Here is a 17475-nt window from a genome sequence, read left to right as displayed (position 1 = left end):
TGATAGTACAACACAGGTGGAAGATCATTACTCAGATCAACTAGTGCATACTTTAATATCCTCCAAATTTATGTTATAAAATGCATGACATACTCATCAAAATAAAGACTGTCCTGCAAAATTTGGGACAGATGGCAGTGCAAGATGACATCTTTTCTAAATGTGTCAAAATATTCATTCAGTCAAGCAATATGATTGGTTGCACATTGTGAGTGTGTTATTAAAATAACAAAAGCAGTAAAATTCACTTGCATGAACACCTGCTGCTACAGTCACTTAAAATAAGTAAGCCAAAACATATAATTAAGTAATATAAATATAATTACTTTACTGACAACTAAGTTAGCAGTGTAATGTAGCTATTGCAATGTTTAAAACGTTTTCAGTCAGTGAATTACACCTGTATTTAGATTTACCACATTTAAAACTAAAATGTGACTTCCTAAGTGACACTGAATGAAGTATCCTTCATACCATATAACAAAACACTATGTAAGAACAAACAACAGGCCTACTGTTGTCTGCTAGATGATATCTTTAAATCAGATAGTATATATTCCTTTACCACTTGAAACTGGAGTGCATAGAAGTGATTGATAAGCCTAATATCACAGGCAGAATTCAGATTTGAGAAAACAAAGCACTATCTGCTCTCTTCTGAGGATCTGACGTGGGGGCAGAAACAAACATCTAGAAAAGAAGAGCTGAAGATTTTTTTTAAACTTTTTTATTTTTTTCAGCATTTGAAAATATCAAAGACTCAGCTTACGAAATCTAATACAATTCTTGTGGCTGGAGGTCTCCCCAAGGTATGAATATGATTTTTCTTTCAAATTATGGAAAGATCTTCAAGATCCCCTTATTTTGTTCTCTGCTTTGTTCTCAGAGAATTCAGCCAATCCCCACCTATTCTCAGTGCAGGGTCTCACACCCTGGACAGTGTTTAGTGCTGTTATTAAACTGATCAAGGGGACATGCTGTGGAGTGAAACACAGCATATCTGTTGGAGGCCTGAACACATATTTGCTACGCTGCCCTCAGTCTGAAACTATACACAGGAAGTAAACCAGAGACCCTGTGTTGTAGTACTTAGCAATAACCACAGGGCCCCCTCTTCAGTCCTCATACTTGACCATCAGTTAGCTTAGTGGTTAGCTCATTAAAATACAGACATCAAATAATTGGTCTGCTTACAAAAAAAAGAAAAGAAAAAAGAAAATCTCTTTAGAGATTGGGCAATGGGAATAATGTCTCCTTTGCTCGTTTTGTATGGGAGGAAGTGGTACAGGAACAAAATGCTTCATTGCTTGGAGTGCAATTATACTGTCAGCTCCATGAAAACGCAAATATGTGAATATGGTAACAACAGGCTGGTACTGTAGAAACTGCAGCTGCAAAGGGTTAACAAAGACTGCACTCGCTGTACATGATCATGGAGCAGAGAGATCGACAGCCTGAATTGTGTGATCCCCCCGAGCGCACACACACAGGTCCACCTTCACCCCTTCGTCTGTGCAGCGCCCACCTGTGCAGCCCCCCGGTACCCAGCCCGGCTCCGCCAACGCCGCTTCGCGCGGGGATGCGACGCTCCTTCGCAGGGGGCTGTGGATGGAGATGCGGTTTCTGTAGCGATGGGGCCGGCTGCGGGGAGCCATTGGCTGCCGGCTTTGTGAATTTCATTCTGTTTGGTCCAATAGCGGGAGGAGAGCGCCTGGTACAGCCTGGACCTCTCCCCCCTCCCCTCTCTCCTCTCTCTCCCCCCCCCCCCCCATCTCCCTCTCCCAGCTCGCCTTGCCTTGCAGATCAGTCTCTCCGCGGCTCGGTCTCTCTGCACAGGCAATCACAGCTCCTACTCGCAGACTCAACTCTCCCTCTCGCACTGATTGCAATGAATTTTCTGCCTGAATGTAGGTCGCTTACAACCGAGAACACGAGTTTCCTTCAAATCCAGTGTTGTTGTCTTTCTTGTTGTTATTTTTAATTTTTCCCCCCTTTCGTGGTCGTTGCATTCCTTTGGAGAAGCCAATCGCGTTGGATTCCAAAAAGGAGAGCAGGAACCGTGTGTGAATAATCCTGGCTGCATGATAGCCCGAGAGGATTTCCTGAAAGATTCTGGCTGTGTAAAAAAGACCCCTATGCTTCTGCAGCTATCCCAGTGTTAAGGTAGGAGTACTGGATTTGCAGTTTGAGTGTTCATTTTAATTTTTTTTTTTCTGTTGCTTTTTCTACTCCCCCTTCTTTTTTTTTTTTCGGGGAGGGTGGGAGAAAGAGGGAGAGGTGTTGCAGTTGGTACTCTGGCAAAGGGCGAGCAGTTTGCTGCAGTCGTCTGTGCTTTTACTTTCCCATCATGATAAAGCGATACTTTCTTTCTGACATTTCCACCATCATACGCGATCTCTTTGTCACATATCGATATTTATGCAAATTTATTTCTTTTTTACCCGCTTCGGTCTCGTCCCCTATATCCCCTTTGCACCATAATTTGTTTGGAGGCATTTTGCTGCAATCAGCTATTTGGAAAGGCTCTGGGGTTCTGTGTGAGATGTTTACAAAGTAGCTCTGCCTTACAGCCAAATAAACAGAAGAGTGTGGAGGAGAGGAGGAAAAAATATCTGCAGTATAGGCAGAGAGAGAAAGAGCAAAGCCACAGTTTCCTGCAAGCGCGGAGAGGGGCAGGAGCGCTACCTCATGCTCTGTGTGCGCCTGTGGTTTTCAGGGAAACACAAAACCAACACGTAGGTTTTTGGTTAACCACTTTCTTCACCACCACCACAAGCACGAAAAAGCAAAAGGACGGGGGACGGGCGGGGTGTGTGTGGGGGGAGAGAACAAGGGAGGTGGCTGCTCAGAGAAAATCTTTGCTCTTCTTGGATTAAGCTGTTCACCCGCTTTCGCTTGAGCTATTCCGTGGTGGGTTTTCCTTCTTCTCTTTTTTTTTTTTATTATTTTTTTTTTAATTTCCTTTTCCCCTTCTCCTTTCTTCTTTTTCATTCTTTCTTTCTTTGCTTTCCGGGCACGGGTAAAATGCCCGCTTTTGTGATGGGCATGGGCTTCCGCACGTGATGAGCGGGGACTGGCACTGGGGAGAGCCAGCGTGCGCGGAGCGGTGGCGGGGGGCGGGGGAAAAAGAAAAGAAGGAAAAAAAAAAAAAGACAAGCGCCACCGCCACCCGCCTCCACTCCCCCACTCCATCCCCAGCTCGGCAATAAATCGGCTTCTCTGCAAAGCTGGGGCTGGGGCGGGCGGCGTGAGGAACCTCCGCGGCTGCTGCGCTTTGCCCTTTCCCAGGGTAAAGGCCGATGGCAGCCCCGCACCGCCCCGGGGAGCGGGGGCGGCCCCACCGCGGCTGCCGTTCCGTCTGCCCGCCCCCGCACACATCTCCGCGGATGCAGCTGCGGGAGGGTGCGGAACGAGGGCAGCGGGAGAGGTGCGGGGCAGGTGTCCCGCCGTCGTGCCTGAAGCAGGGCTAAGAATAGATGGTGGCGCGGCCGGGAAACTTGGCCGGTTCGGGCGCCCGGCGTGGGGGGAGCGAAGTTTGCGGGGGCCGCGGCGGCGGCAGGGGCGGGGCGCGGCCGCCAGGTGGCGGTGCGGGCCCTTCCAGCCGCTCCCGCCGCCTCCCGCGCCGCAGCGCCGCGCGCCCGCCGCGGGGCCGTCCCGCGCCCGCCGCGGGAGAGCGATGCTCCAGAGGGGAGCTGGGGGGGGAGTTGTCGGGATTGGGGCGGCGGGGAGAGCGAGGAGGTGGGAAAACTTGCGGGAGTGGAGGCGGAGAATCGGCCAGCGACAGAGCCCGTTGCGGAGGAGGCTCGGTCAGCCGGGAGGGACGGCGGCACCTGAGCTGCGGTACAGGGTGCCTGTGTCCAGCTGTCCGCGGCCACAGGCTTTGTGCAGGTACTACCTGTCGTAGGGATGGGTGAAACACACAGATATGTTTAGTTGTTTTGTATCTGAAAACAAACCAACACCAAAAAAAAACCCCAAAACCCCTCCCCCCAAAAAACCCCCCAAAGACCTCTTGAGCCATGTTTGATAAGTGTTGAAAGCAAACAACGCTAAAATTCTAGTCTGATTTTTGGTTTTAAATTGTTAATGTTGAGGGCGTTCATCCATGTGTTGCGAAGTAGGTGATTAGAAAACAATTCTTAATTGGAGGAATTTGCAAGCAGTTAGACCAAAATGGAAATCAGTGATCTTTTTCTCCTCTAAAAACAGAAGTGCAACTGCTAATATAGACATCTCATAAATGAAAGGGCAGTAGTCTACATTTTTTGGGACAAAAATTAGGTTTATTAATTATTAAATGTATAAATCCTCTGTTAGCACTAAAGAAATAAACTGTCACCCTAAGAAGTAATTATTTCCACTGGTTTTAATTCCTAGGTTGAAGCATGGCTTTGCTTTTTAAAAGCAAACTGATTTCATGTGTCAGAAGAACCCTGCATTTTATTTTCATTTTACTTAAAAATATATATTTTGTATTCTGTCAATATCTTTGTAGGGTTCTGTATAGGTAGCCCCTGTATAGATGTGCATTAAGGTACCTCTTACTGAGTAAAGAGTTGCATGCATTGTCTTATGAATCATATTCCAATGAATCATTAGTCTGAGAACATGAAAATGCCATAGGTTTTCGTTACTCAAAACAGCAGTGTTTATAGTCGTATGTAATTTTCTCAGAATAATAGAAAAAGAAATTTGATTTTGACCTCACTTATAAAATCTTGAAAGTATTATTCCTTTGTGTACAAATATATAGCTATTATTGCTTTTTCTCACTTCTATATTGATATGCCTGTGTATCATATAGATCCAGTTGTTGGTGGTGTGTTGTGTGGAAGTGCAACCTATTAAGTTGTACCAGATACTAAAACTGAAATTCAGTTTGACATCCAAAACGTCTTGGTCCTCATGAGGACCAAGCTAATTCAAAGCTAATTTGAATCCTTTTTTTCCTTTTTTTTTAAAATTGAATTTACTGGCCCTTAGTTTTGGTCTGTACTGGAATACCTTTATATAGGTAAGAAAATACATTTTCTTTCTTCTGCATTTCTGGAGGGAATGATCACTTGCCCACTATTATTTTAAAATGCAGTGCATACATTTGCACACATGTAGACTGTAAACTCAAAAATTCCCAATTTTTTTTCTTGATCAGCAAAGCACAGTGATCAGTGTCATTTCTTTTAAAGGCATCACAATGCAAGCAAACAAAACCAAGCCTCATATCACAAATGAAATAGTCCAGCTGGATTAAATTAGGACAAGTGATAAAACTGGTAAGTTTATTGGAGATTTCGTGCTATCCTGTATATTTTGTATTCTTACAAATGCTGTATCTTTTTAGCTGATCCTATGTTCTTGGGCAGATCATTCACCTGAAAATTTTTACTTTTGATGAAAATGTCAATCCGAATAGTATCCTTCAGCTGAAGGCCTGTCATGTAGAGATGAAAGCAAGAGGCAGAAAGAAAAATTGTTTAACTGAAGCTTTGTATTAAAGGTATCATATAGAAAAAAGAATTTGTGTGGTTTTTTTTTTTTGTAACAAAAGAGTGATTCAAGCAACGTTTTTGTAACTGCTACATAGAGGTTTGCACATTTGTTTTTGACAGGTTCTCAATACAGCCTCCTCTTGGCCTTTCAAACACGCATGCTGCTGTTTGATGGCTGAATCACATAGTGTAAAGAACAGCTCCACCTGGGTAGGACAGGAATAAGCATCATAACCAGCATATAATTTAGTCATTCTGTCGCTTGAAGACTTGTCATTTGGATTCAAGATCTCTTCTGCATGAGTAAATTGGTTAGTTGTGTGCACTAGATTAAAGAAATTCTTTAAAGAAATAAAAAAATCTAATAAAACATAAACACAAACTGCACAAATCAGTGTAAGTATCTCATGTCCAGCTGCAGCTATCCTCTGTCACAGTTCAACTCAGGTGCTCTCAAGCAATGTTTGTAAAGCATTTATGCTGTGAGCCATTTCGATCCTCACACCTGGCAGGGTTATGTACTCAACTCTGTCACCTTTTAATAGTTCTCCACTTCTCATTGTGTTTGTTTTAGTAGTCCCCAGATTGGATTTGAAAGAAAAATAAAAAAGCAACAATAAAAAAAAACCCAAACACAAAAGAGAAAAAACACCTTGCTGTCTTGTGGAGGAAAAACAAGTTTTATTTACAATACTTTTGGAAAATTTTTAGCAATGAAATAGGGCAAAAATGGTAATAAACTTTTCTCAACTTTTAAATGGATGAAAGTGTAGAGAAGAGAAAATTGAAAGATAGGATTTATGGACAGTTTGCAGTGGTTGAATTTGAAAGGTAGGAAATTATTCTGGAGATGCTACTGGCAAGTTCATCTCTCTTTAACCCATGTAAACTAATGGGGATGAATTTTGACATTAGAAATAAGCTGTTATATGAGAAAAAGTTACTTTACGCATAGCTCGTGTGAGGGTCTGACGAGAAGGAGCCCTTGTAGAACACTGACTTATCCTGTGAGATCTGCAGTGGGGCTTTACCAGTGTCATGGTTAATTCAAACCGAATGCATTACCACATGCTGGAACGATCCCTAGCTAGGAATGCTCAGATTTGTACTGTAATAATCTAAAAATAAATTGTAGTCACTGATGTCACAATGTATGATTCTTTCTTTCGTCTGTCTTCTGTGCTGAGCCCACACACTACTCAGTGTCAAAGGACGTATTTCACAAAGTGTATGCCACTGACTAGCTTCAGTAGAGGGTTGGTTAGGATTTTCCACGCTTGTCCATCTTCTGTTATTTATGTACTAACTGAGGTTTGCAACTTGATGGGGAGGCTGAACTTTTCAAAAGAGGTAAGCTTTGAAAATTAATGGCGCTCTTACTAATTCTGCAGTGACTTATGATTTCATATATAAGATGAATATAAATACAAATTTGTATTTACTTGTGTGTGAATTTGTTTTTAAATAAAAATATTTTTGAGATTTATTTACGCAGATCAATAAGACTGAACCACTTCACTATTATGTCATAATAGATGACAGATGAAATAGCAGTGGCATGTTTTGATGTTAGCAAACTTCCATCTCGCAGTATTTTTCAGATTTGCATCTGTTGAACACAGTAGACAAAGACAGATAGTCTACTGCTTCTCCATGCAGATGAGTTCAGAGGGAAGACCTTTCCTTTGTCCTCCAAGTGGAGGTAGTCATTGCCAATTAGAAGAGGTCTAGGACAGCCAGAAATGGAAGAGGACAATCATGAATAGGATTTGTGTCCCAAATTGTTAATTGAAGTGGTCTAATGGCTTGATTATTTTGAAAATGTCTGTTGCTGTAGTGTCCTGATGGGCTGCAGGCCCAGTGCAGATCTGGAAGAAACAGATTTTCAAGCTCTGTGTGTTGCTGTCAAGTTAATAGTCTTTCCAGAACTGACCAGCCATCTTGGTCAGTGCCATCATGTGGTGATTTTGTGATATTGTTGTCAGATGTATCTGGGTTAGTGATCAAGCTTCTTGATGTTTTAATATCAGTTTGGACCCTTAGTGAAAGGATACTCAGTTTAATACCCACAAGTCTTTCCAAACACACGTTTTAGAGAAATACTATAGAGAGGGCTCAAATAAATTAGTTATATTTTCTGTAATAGTGTGTCTTTTACACTTTTGAACTCTGGAGGAAAGTAAGACTTGAATAACTCTTCTGTTTGGTGAGTTTTTTTCCTTCAAAACAGATTTTGCAATAATCACCTCCAAATATCCATTTGTTCTATTCCAATAAACAAATACTTCATTATATGTCACACTTTTGACTTCTGATATATAAAAGCCGTACTTCATATCTATCCGAATGTAATAAAACAGGGACAAAGCCGATAGCCTCTTTTGAAATAGAGAATTTGGAATGGAATCAGATTCTTAGTGTTTATTTCTATACCTTCATTTTGTACTGACTTTTGTAGTACTGATTTTAGACCTAATTTTTAAGTTTTTTATAAATCTTATGCTTGAAAGTAGATATGCTGGACAGTTTTTCTTCTGTCAAATAAAAGATTTTTGCAAACACTGCACAGAACTCTGCAATTAAAAAGAGCAGGGAATTACTCAAAATTTATCAATAGTTTAATTACCAAGACACACATCTAAAAATTCTTTCTCTGAAAAGAAATAGCTTTTTTTATTCTCTCTTTTTCTTTATTTGCTTACTTTACTCCAACAATCTATATCCCTTGTCCATGAAATACATCTTTTGAGCACTTAGTCCTATATGGAACCAATTCCTTGGAAATAATATAAGAAATATTATGCTCTGAGATATGATTCTTTGTTTTATGATCTACTGTAAATGTTTTCCAGATCTATCTTCTCAAATAAACAAAATTAGTATATTATTCATATAGGACACTACATAAACCATATGTTGTCTAATGTACAATACATTTTTACTCATTTTCTTATTGGATGTAGCATAAACCATTAATACTTGGGTAACAGGACCGAGGTAAACAGACCATTGACAGACTATTGTTGTGCAATCAGATCTTCTTGGATTCAATGCAAAGATTCCTGTTAATTTAAAAAGGTTTTTGGTCAGATCCTATGAGGAAGTAGTGTTTGGATAAAATTGTATGAAGTATTTCCATAGAGCTGGCAATGTCATACACAGAGCTTAAAAGTCTCCTCCCAACTTCCATTAAGTTCTGCTAATGAGATTGCCTTCAAACCTGTATTTCATGGGATGTCTTAAGCAAAGAGCGAAGAAAGACTACAGCAACAACTACAGGAAGCAGCTGGGGAGTTATTGCTGTATGAAATGTACCCTTCACCCAAACTTCAGTGCAGATGGTTTAATGAAGCACTTCAGGACAACATTCATTAGTCATAGTGTTCCTTCCCAGTCAGGTACATAGTCACTGATTTGTCTGCTGTAGTCTCCCAAGCCGAATGTATCTCTATCAGTGATGAAATTACTGTTATGTCTGCCTACTGTGTTTTATATCATATGCATGAAAGTAAAGGTAAGTACTCAGTACACAATGGTGTGAGGGGAAGTAGAACTTTCTGCAAATTATGCACAGCTGGACAGATGAGCTGTGGTGCCTGAGGCTGTAAATTTGTATTAACACAGCCAGCAGTAGGTCTGCTGCTTGAATTAGAAATGTTCGGTGTGTGTAGTTTCTAAATGTGCAGGTGGTGAATTTGGGGACAGATGATGTAGATCCAGTAGTTTTGACAGATTAAATAATAGCAGTTGGCATAACTGGAAATTAATCGTGGAGCTAGAGGAGATCTCCTTAGGGAAGAGCTAGCATATTAATTTCATGCTCATTGTCATAGTGTTTTGCTTTGGTTCAGCTGCACAAGTTACAGTGCAGGATAGGTGGACTTACTTCTTTGATCTAAATAATTTAAGAGTTGTTAAGAAAATACATTACCTTGCTTAAACTTATATTTGTTATGTCTTTTTCTCAAGACCTTGTGGGTAAAACTGTGTTTGAGTTAGAGTTTTTAAAGATAAATGCTTCATGTTTATTTTGGTTTGATATAATCTTTACATGTAGATGTTACAGATACAGTGCCTTAGTAATATGATAATGCAGGCCAGCTGGCACTTTTATTAAAGAAAAAAGAGCAAACTAGAAGAGCCAGTAAGATTTTTATACTGTTGGATATGAAAGGGATGCTGCATTGATTTATCTGCCCTGATCTGGTACAGAGGCGCAACATTACTGAAATTCAGGGGGTTAATGGTGCACTTAGCATGTGCCATTACTCTTACACGGAGTTGTTATAGTCATGGAGAGGCACGCAAGAACAAGGAAAAGTAGTTCTTCACTAGAAGAGCTGGTCCGTCCTCTTTTGTGCTATTGTGTAGCAAATGTATATTAACCTTCTAATATTCAATTAACCTTGTATTTTCCTTTCCCTGTTGGCTTTGGAAATATGATATTCAAGTTAATTGTCCTCCTGCCCAAATCTGTTTTGTCTATAAAAGTTTTAGCTTGAGAAAACTGACATTACAGCATGTAGTTAGGATCTTTAATTTTCTTCATTTCTTCTTTTTGCACAAAAGGGGTTTTTTTGTTTGCTTGTCTGTTTTTTCTTTTTCTGTAACTTTGTAATTTGTGTTAGCATCCTAGAGCCTATGAAATGTTTTCCATTCACGCCTTAATAAAGGTGTAATACTGGTCAATATGGTGACCATGGCTTCAATAGCTGAAGTAAAAACAGCATTATCTCGTGGGCGATTTGCATTAGCAGTTCTGTTATGCTAAATTTGAGTATCTTTTTGTGAAGGATTTCTTGTTCTGGCAATTCAAATTATATTAGCAATGTAGAAGTTACATTAGTAATGCTGTAGAAAGGACAGGAGATGGGAGCAGTTGTAATAATGGCAGTGTGTTGAATTCTCTTAGCTATTAGCTAGGTAAGATTGGAAAGCTAAATAAGTCTTGCACTTCGTATATGAGTTAATGATCACTGCATAATAACACTTCATAGAAATATCCTTCTCTAGTAGATTTCAGTTTTTGTTTGGCCCTGAAGGGTGACCATTTGGTTAGGCTTGATACTTCACTACTTTCTGAAACCAGTTAGAGCTGTTTTATTAAAGAGGACCCAAAATGTGTAAAGTCGGAGAAGATACTGCGTGGAGCCTGAGACATCAATAAGGATGATGGAGAGATGGTCCAGTCTCATTTTGGAAAAGAAAATTAATGAGTTTCTTAACAGCAGTGGTAGCATTTGTAAGACAACTTCTACCTCTGAAGGCCCGAAAGCTAAGCACTAAGCATAGTCATGTCTAAGATGAGGAGACTGCATATTCTAGTTCTTACCTTTTGCTCTGTGCAAGATGAGGATGCTTCCTAAATGACCCAACCCCTCCCTCTCTTATTGATCATCCCTAACTTGGTGGGGCATTTTCTTTCTCTTCTTGTTGCCTCAAGAGTCCCATCATAGTCAGTCTGCAGAAACACAATGAGTTGCAGACAGATGACCAGTTTCAAAGGAAGGTTAACATAATTAACTTCCATAGAAAAAGAATATTATAACACACAGAGATAGCAGACATACAAGAGCATAGAGAGTGTAGTGGTAAGAGGACTGGCGGTTCAAATACTATATTCTGGAGAACTTAAGGTAGCAGGATATGAGTCAAGGTGAATTTACAAGAGGAGGCGATGCTTTTGGGCGTGAGGGTTTGGTTTAGTCTGAGGAGGTGCAATTTAGTAGAAGTTATGGGTCAAGGGAAAAGTATGATTCTTAGTATCATCATCACTGTAGGAATCTAGATTGTATGCTTTGAAATAAAGTCTGTTTTCTTCTGAATAATATTTTGAAATATTTTTGTCCAAATAAAGTATTTATTGAAGTAAAGCCATTGCTTTTTAAGGAAACTCTATCCAGTGGTATCATCACTGAATATATTTCTATTTAAGAACTCTTGTTTGTTTTTATACTGTTTTGCCTACAAATCATAATGAATCATATTTTTTGTTTCATTTCAAATACATGGCTTTTTTGGGTGTTGGAGTTTTTGTTTACTTTTTTCCATTTTTATTGTTGTTTGTTTGTTTGTGTGCTTTTGTTTGTTTGTTTGTTTTCCCCACATGGCAAATTTTACTATTAATCTGCAGTTATTTAGAGAAACTATTCTTGTAGAGAAGTGCATGTACAATGGGGAGAAATTTACCTGGGATTACATAAAGTCAGACTTAACAAACTATGTGGGTTTTAATGGTTCTGTCACTGGTACATGGGGGGAGAGGGAAAGAAAATTAGAGTAAAATGGATCTTCATCCTACTCATATACATCACTCAAAAGATATTAATGTAATAGTTGATAAAGAGTGTGCAGTTGCCACTGTACCATTACTTCACATCTAAGTTATATTCCATAGTTCCAAAACTTTTCTCTGATCACTTTTTAAAGCAAAATAGAATTGGTTTACTCTGCTTAGCTTGAAATAGTAGATATTTGGTAAGAAATAAAGCACCCAGAAGAAAACAATTTTTTCTCAGAGGATGCCTTTTATGTTCTTAATAAACAACCTTCCCCTATATATATATAAATGGACATAATGCATACAACACCAATTTTAAGAGCAATTTTTCTTCACTTTCTGTGAGCTGCATATTTAAAAGATTATAAGCGTGACTGAGATCTCATTACTGGTTTTGCATTGGTTTATACCATATTCTTCAGTGACACTGTGCCTAATAACTGAGTGTCTGGAAGCATTTAGTGCTTAAAAAAAAGATAGGTTCCAGGTTTTTCCCCCTGCTTTTGCAGCTAAAATCTCATCATTTAATGTATTAATTTGGCAGAGATCTCCTTTCAGCTAAGAAGAACTTGTTCTCTGTGGAGTAAATTGTTTACCTATCAGCTATATATGTTTGCCCTAGTGAATGTGAGTGAAATGGTCCATCACAAATTCATGTAACTGCATTAACCTTCTTGACACTGTCACTCTGAAAAGTTAAGACAAGGATAGAGGTGAATGACAGGAGGTGGTGAAAATGGGATTCTTGAACATGGCACACATTTTACTATGTGTAAATAGGCTTAGAACTTAAATGATTTTTAGAGATAAATTTATATTTTAAGTTTATTTGTCCCCTTTAGATGATTCTTGCTGTATAGGATTATATTTTATCAGAATTTAGAATCAAGTGGAAATGCTTTTAGTTCCTAATCCATGGTAATTTCTAGTATGTGCTCAGACTATTTGTTTAGACAGATAGAAGTTTCATGTACAGGAGGAAGAAAAATGAAATGGAGGGAAAAAACCCTCAATTACAACATTATTACTTTACAGCAATTTCTTTTTCTGCTCTGACATGCACTGGGATTCATTATTTATAGTACATACTTTTTATGAATAAATAAGCACTGCATTTTATGTAACAGGATATCTCAGCCCAGAACTATTTTTGTAGAGGAGATTGACAAAAAGTTTGGCTGAAGAATTCAATTTTTTTAGAACAATATTTTGCCTTTATTTTCAAAAACATAAACGTTATTCCACAAAAGAAAAAAAAAGAAAAAACAGAATAGACTAGATGAAGATGAAGAATCTAGACTTTGTCTAGACTGTTACATGCTTTCCAGACTCTTTCATATATCTTTGAAAATAGATTTTTTGGGGGAGGGAGGAGAGGAACAAAGGAATGAATTTATTTTTTGTTTCTTTCTTTTTCCTTTGTTCAGTTTTTATTGTCTAATGTCCTGTAGAAGGCAAAATGGTTTTCAGATATCTAGACTGAGAAAACTGCAAACCTGCAACACCACTCAATCCTGCTTCAGAAATGCACAAAACGACCACTTTGGGAAGGATGGAAGAAAGTGAGAATGTGAGCCTAGCCCAAGTACAGAACCAGGATATAGCTTCAACACTCAGACTAGGAAATGCTTCCAGGTTCTCTGATCTGGATCTAACTAAAGTCAGGCCAGTAGTCACTCTGGCCTATCCACCAAGATCATGAAGGTAGTAAGTTGACTGAGTGTGATGACATGGCACATACAGGACAACTAGGGGATCAGGCATGTGGATGTAGGCTGCCTGGACTTCGATACTGGTTTTTGCATCATTTTCCTGGAGAAGCTGGCAGCCTATGGCTTGGACAGGTGTGCTCTTCTCTGGGTTAAGAACTGCCTGGATGACTAGGCACAGAGATTGGTGGTGAATGGAGTTACATCCAATTGTCAACCAGCCACAAGTGGTGTTCCCTAGGACTACTTGGGGCCAGTCCTATTTTATATTTTTATTGATGATCTCCACAAGGGCATGGAGTGCACCCTCAGTCAGTTTGCAGAGGACAGCAGGTTTTGGGGAGTATTGATCTGCTGTAGGGTAGGAAGGCTCTGCAGAGGGATCTGGACAGGATTGGATTGGTGGTCTGAGATCAACTGTATGAAGATGGATAAGGCCAAGTGTCGGGTCCTGCGTTTGGGTCATAACACCCTCATGCAGCGCTACAGGCTTGGGAAAGACTGTGGCCCAGCAGAAAAGGAGCTGGGGGTGCTGGTCGACAGCCAGCTGGGCATGAGCCAGCAGTGTGCCCAGGTGACCAAAGAAGGCCAATGGCATCCTGGCTTGTGGCCAGCAGGACCAGGGAAATGATTATCCCCCTGTACTCGTCATTGGTGAGGCCACACCTTGAATACTGTGTTCAGCTTTGTAGTCCTCTCACTGGAAGAAAGACACTGAGGTGCTAGGACGAGTCCAGAGAAGGGCAATGAAGCTGGCAAAGGGTCTAGAGAGTAAGTCCTGTGAGGAGTAGCTGAGGAAGTTGGGGTTCTTTATCCCGGAGAGAAGGAGGCTCAGTGGTGACCTTATTACTCTCTACAACTACCTGAAGGATTGTAGCAAGGTGGGGGTTGGCCTCTTCTCTCAGGCAACGAGTGACAGGACAAGAGGACACAGCCTCAAGCTGCACCAGGAGAGGATCAGGTGGACATCAGGAAGAAATGCTTAACTGAAGGGGTGATTAAGCATTGTAATAGGCTGGAAGGAATTGGAATCCCAGGGAAGGGATGGATTTACCATCCCTAGAGCTGTTGAAGAAACAACTAGAATTGGCACGTAGTGCTATGCCTTAATTGACATGGTGATGTTTGGTCAAAGGTTGGACTCAATGATCTTGGACATCTTTTCCAATCTTAATGATTCTGTGATTTTATGATTCTATGACTTCATTTCTTTTTTCCCTGGTATGGCAGCCTAGAGACATAGAAAAGAATTTTCATTCTAGGTTTTCATAAATATTTTTACACAAAGAGCATTGGTTTTTTAAATTATTGATGCTATAAGTCTTGATTGAAGCATGGTAATTTTTGGGTTCAAATGTTGCACATTGGTTATTAAAATTTATTATTGGACAATATTTATTAAGTATTAAAATGTTTATTATTTCTTTTTTTCCTGTGTAATACATTTTGTGTTTCTCTATTCTAAACTAAACTCCACAAAACAAAAGGCCAGGAAAGCTGAAGCTGATGCAGAAGGATGAGCAAAAGAGTAGTAGTTGTAGTTTTTTCCACAGGTACCTGCCATACAAAACCTTTGGATTTTACAGTTGCAAGACTGTGATCATAACAACACAAGACCCAGAGTTTGAGAACATCAAGGGAAGAAGAAAAATAATGTTATGGAGGCTCTGGAAAACACTGCCTCAACAGCTTAGGGGAAAACTTAAGGAGCTGTGAATTGCAGAGCCTTGGCATTAGTAAGGCTGAGATATTAGTATACTCAAGGCAAAACATGCCTTAAGAGCATTCATGAATGAAAAATTCCTATTAGATCACTTAAATTTAACAGTAGAGATACAAAAATCAGAGTCATGTAGACATAACATAGAACTTTTCCCTGAATGCTTCTTTTTTCTCAAAAAGAGAGAGTATAGGGAATTCCAAGGGTCTTTTTGTTTCTTTTTGGCTGGCTCGAGGTACAGACATAATATATCCATAGAATACCTTTATTTTTAAACTATATACTGATATTTTAAGGCAAAACCCCAGAATTAACTTTATGTTTTGCTATATTCATATGAATAGAACCAGTACTTTTTTGTACACTGTTTGAAACTATGAGGTGACTTTGTATCCCCTTATAACTTCAGTTATTTCATAATGGATGCTTTGGAAGGAAGGGTGTCCTCTCTTCCTAAGACTGCATCATTTATCAAACAGTAATTGCCATGGTACATTTAGATGCACTATGACTTTGTAAATCATCACAAGAATTGCCCAATATCTACATTACGCAGTGCCTCAAGGTATTCCAAAATACAAAATCTAGCCACAGGCATTAACAACACATACAGTTACTGCTGTCATATTTTGGTACTGTTCCCAGAAATGCCACATTCAGAAGACTGTACTTTGAGGAATTATGCTGCATAATCAGATGGCCAAATCCATCAGAAGCTGAGGTACCACAACAGGGAGTACAGTGTTATCCTTGATCTTGGCTTTTGTAGTGGCAAACAGCAATGCCCACAAAATTTCTTGATCTGGTTACTGACTAATTCGGTCTTTCAAACTATTCCCAACACTGGCAGATTTTTTTCATCAGCTAGCCTAGCCTCAGTTTTCTTTCCTCAGAGAGCTAGGCATTGGAAGAATGCAAAAGTTTCTCAATAGCCCAAATAACTACTTTAGACCATGAGATCAGTTATTCAGTGGCTGGATGTCTCAGATTAATTATTCTTAGAGGTTGGCTGATGCAAGCTGAAGAACCTGAGAAATTGTGACTCTCTTGATTCTGGACTGTTCTGATATAATAACTAGGAATGAATAAAAAAAGAACCACAAACCCCCTTCTTCATTTTACAATATGCCTAACTCGTTAGTGGTTGATGAAATATCCTTACAGGACTGCTACTCTGTTTCCCACTGTGAACTGTATATGTATACAGCAAGGCCATGTTTAAAATTTTTTTTCAACTGCCTATTGCATATATTACACAGGAGAATGCATTTTATTTTTAGGTCCACGTATTTTAGATAATCAGTTCATACTCACATGTGCTGAGCTATATGACAAAAATTTCATGCTTCTTTTTTTCTACACCTGGTTCAGTGAAGATGACTTTGGTGTGAGGCACCAACAACCTCTGGATTTCAGTGATTTCCTTACTAGTAAATGAGTATCCCTTTCTCAAAGATGCCTCTATCAGATCAGTGAGGACTCTATCTGTCTGCCAGTGCCCTTTACTTCCTATATCAGGTCTTTACACTACACTAGTTTAGCTCAGATGCCACTGAAAATCATAGTTCTGAATCTCTTGGAGATGCAGTCCGTTTTGGCTGTAGCTATGACAAAATGTAACAAAAATTAATATTTGTTACTCATCCTTCAGTCTAGATGCTGTCAGGTGCTGACCAGATTAACTGATGTCTAGTGCAGGTATTGAAAGTATATGCTGACTTCCTTGAGTCCCCTGTGGGTTGGTTCATCTTGCATACCAGAGATCTGCTTTTAAACTGTAGACAGGTGTGTGTGAACTAATTATTCTAGGCTCTCAGTGCAATTTATGGGAATAATTAAGAATTTTGGGATGAAATTGACCCTTTTAAGGTTTTGTTCAGCATGAGATTAAGCACGTGTGATTAAGGAATAAATGAATTTGACCAGGTAAAACTTGATCTTGGTCAGTTTACATTGTTCCACAGACTATATGCTATTGGCTTGCCTGTTGTTCTAAGGCCTCATCTAAGACACCCATGTTATTTATGAAGCAGAGGTCCCTTACAATTGCACTTTATTGTTATTTTTGTTTATATAAAGTTACAGGTCTCCTTTTAAGATATAGGACTTCTCTTTTTGTGGCCTACAGTTCTTGATGTTTGGTCATTTGTATCATTTTCAAACACCTTTTCTTCATGAAGTTGTGGGATTGTTGGATGTCTGGTGTGCTTGAATGCCATTGATAGTGTTGCCTAAAAGACTCAGGGAGAAAAAACTCCAGGGCAAATTAAGTGGGAG

At 39.6% G+C, this 17475-nt stretch overlaps 1 protein-coding gene across 2 annotated transcripts in view; it reads left to right on the top strand.

Moving 5' to 3' along the window:
- The first annotated feature begins 1771 nt into the window (after positions 1-1771).
- Positions 1772-17475, top strand: part of NLGN4X (neuroligin 4 X-linked) — a 177325-nt gene continuing 161621 nt past the window's right edge. Inside the window, exon 1 of one of the 2 annotated variants that reach the window (XM_064646546.1) lies at positions 1772-2163. The gene's annotated coding sequence lies outside the window, so the exon portion shown is untranslated. The remainder of the gene's footprint in view (positions 2164-17475) is intronic. The other variant, XM_064646547.1, reaches the window with a different exon arrangement.

Source organism: Pseudopipra pipra, chromosome 2, assembly GCF_036250125.1.
Source record: "Pseudopipra pipra isolate bDixPip1 chromosome 2, bDixPip1.hap1, whole genome shotgun sequence".
In the NCBI taxonomy this organism is placed as follows: Eukaryota; Metazoa; Chordata; class Aves; order Passeriformes; family Pipridae; genus Pseudopipra; species Pseudopipra pipra.
The sequence above is the reverse complement of the archived record's forward strand: the minus strand, read 5'-3'. Positions and strand labels throughout refer to the sequence as shown.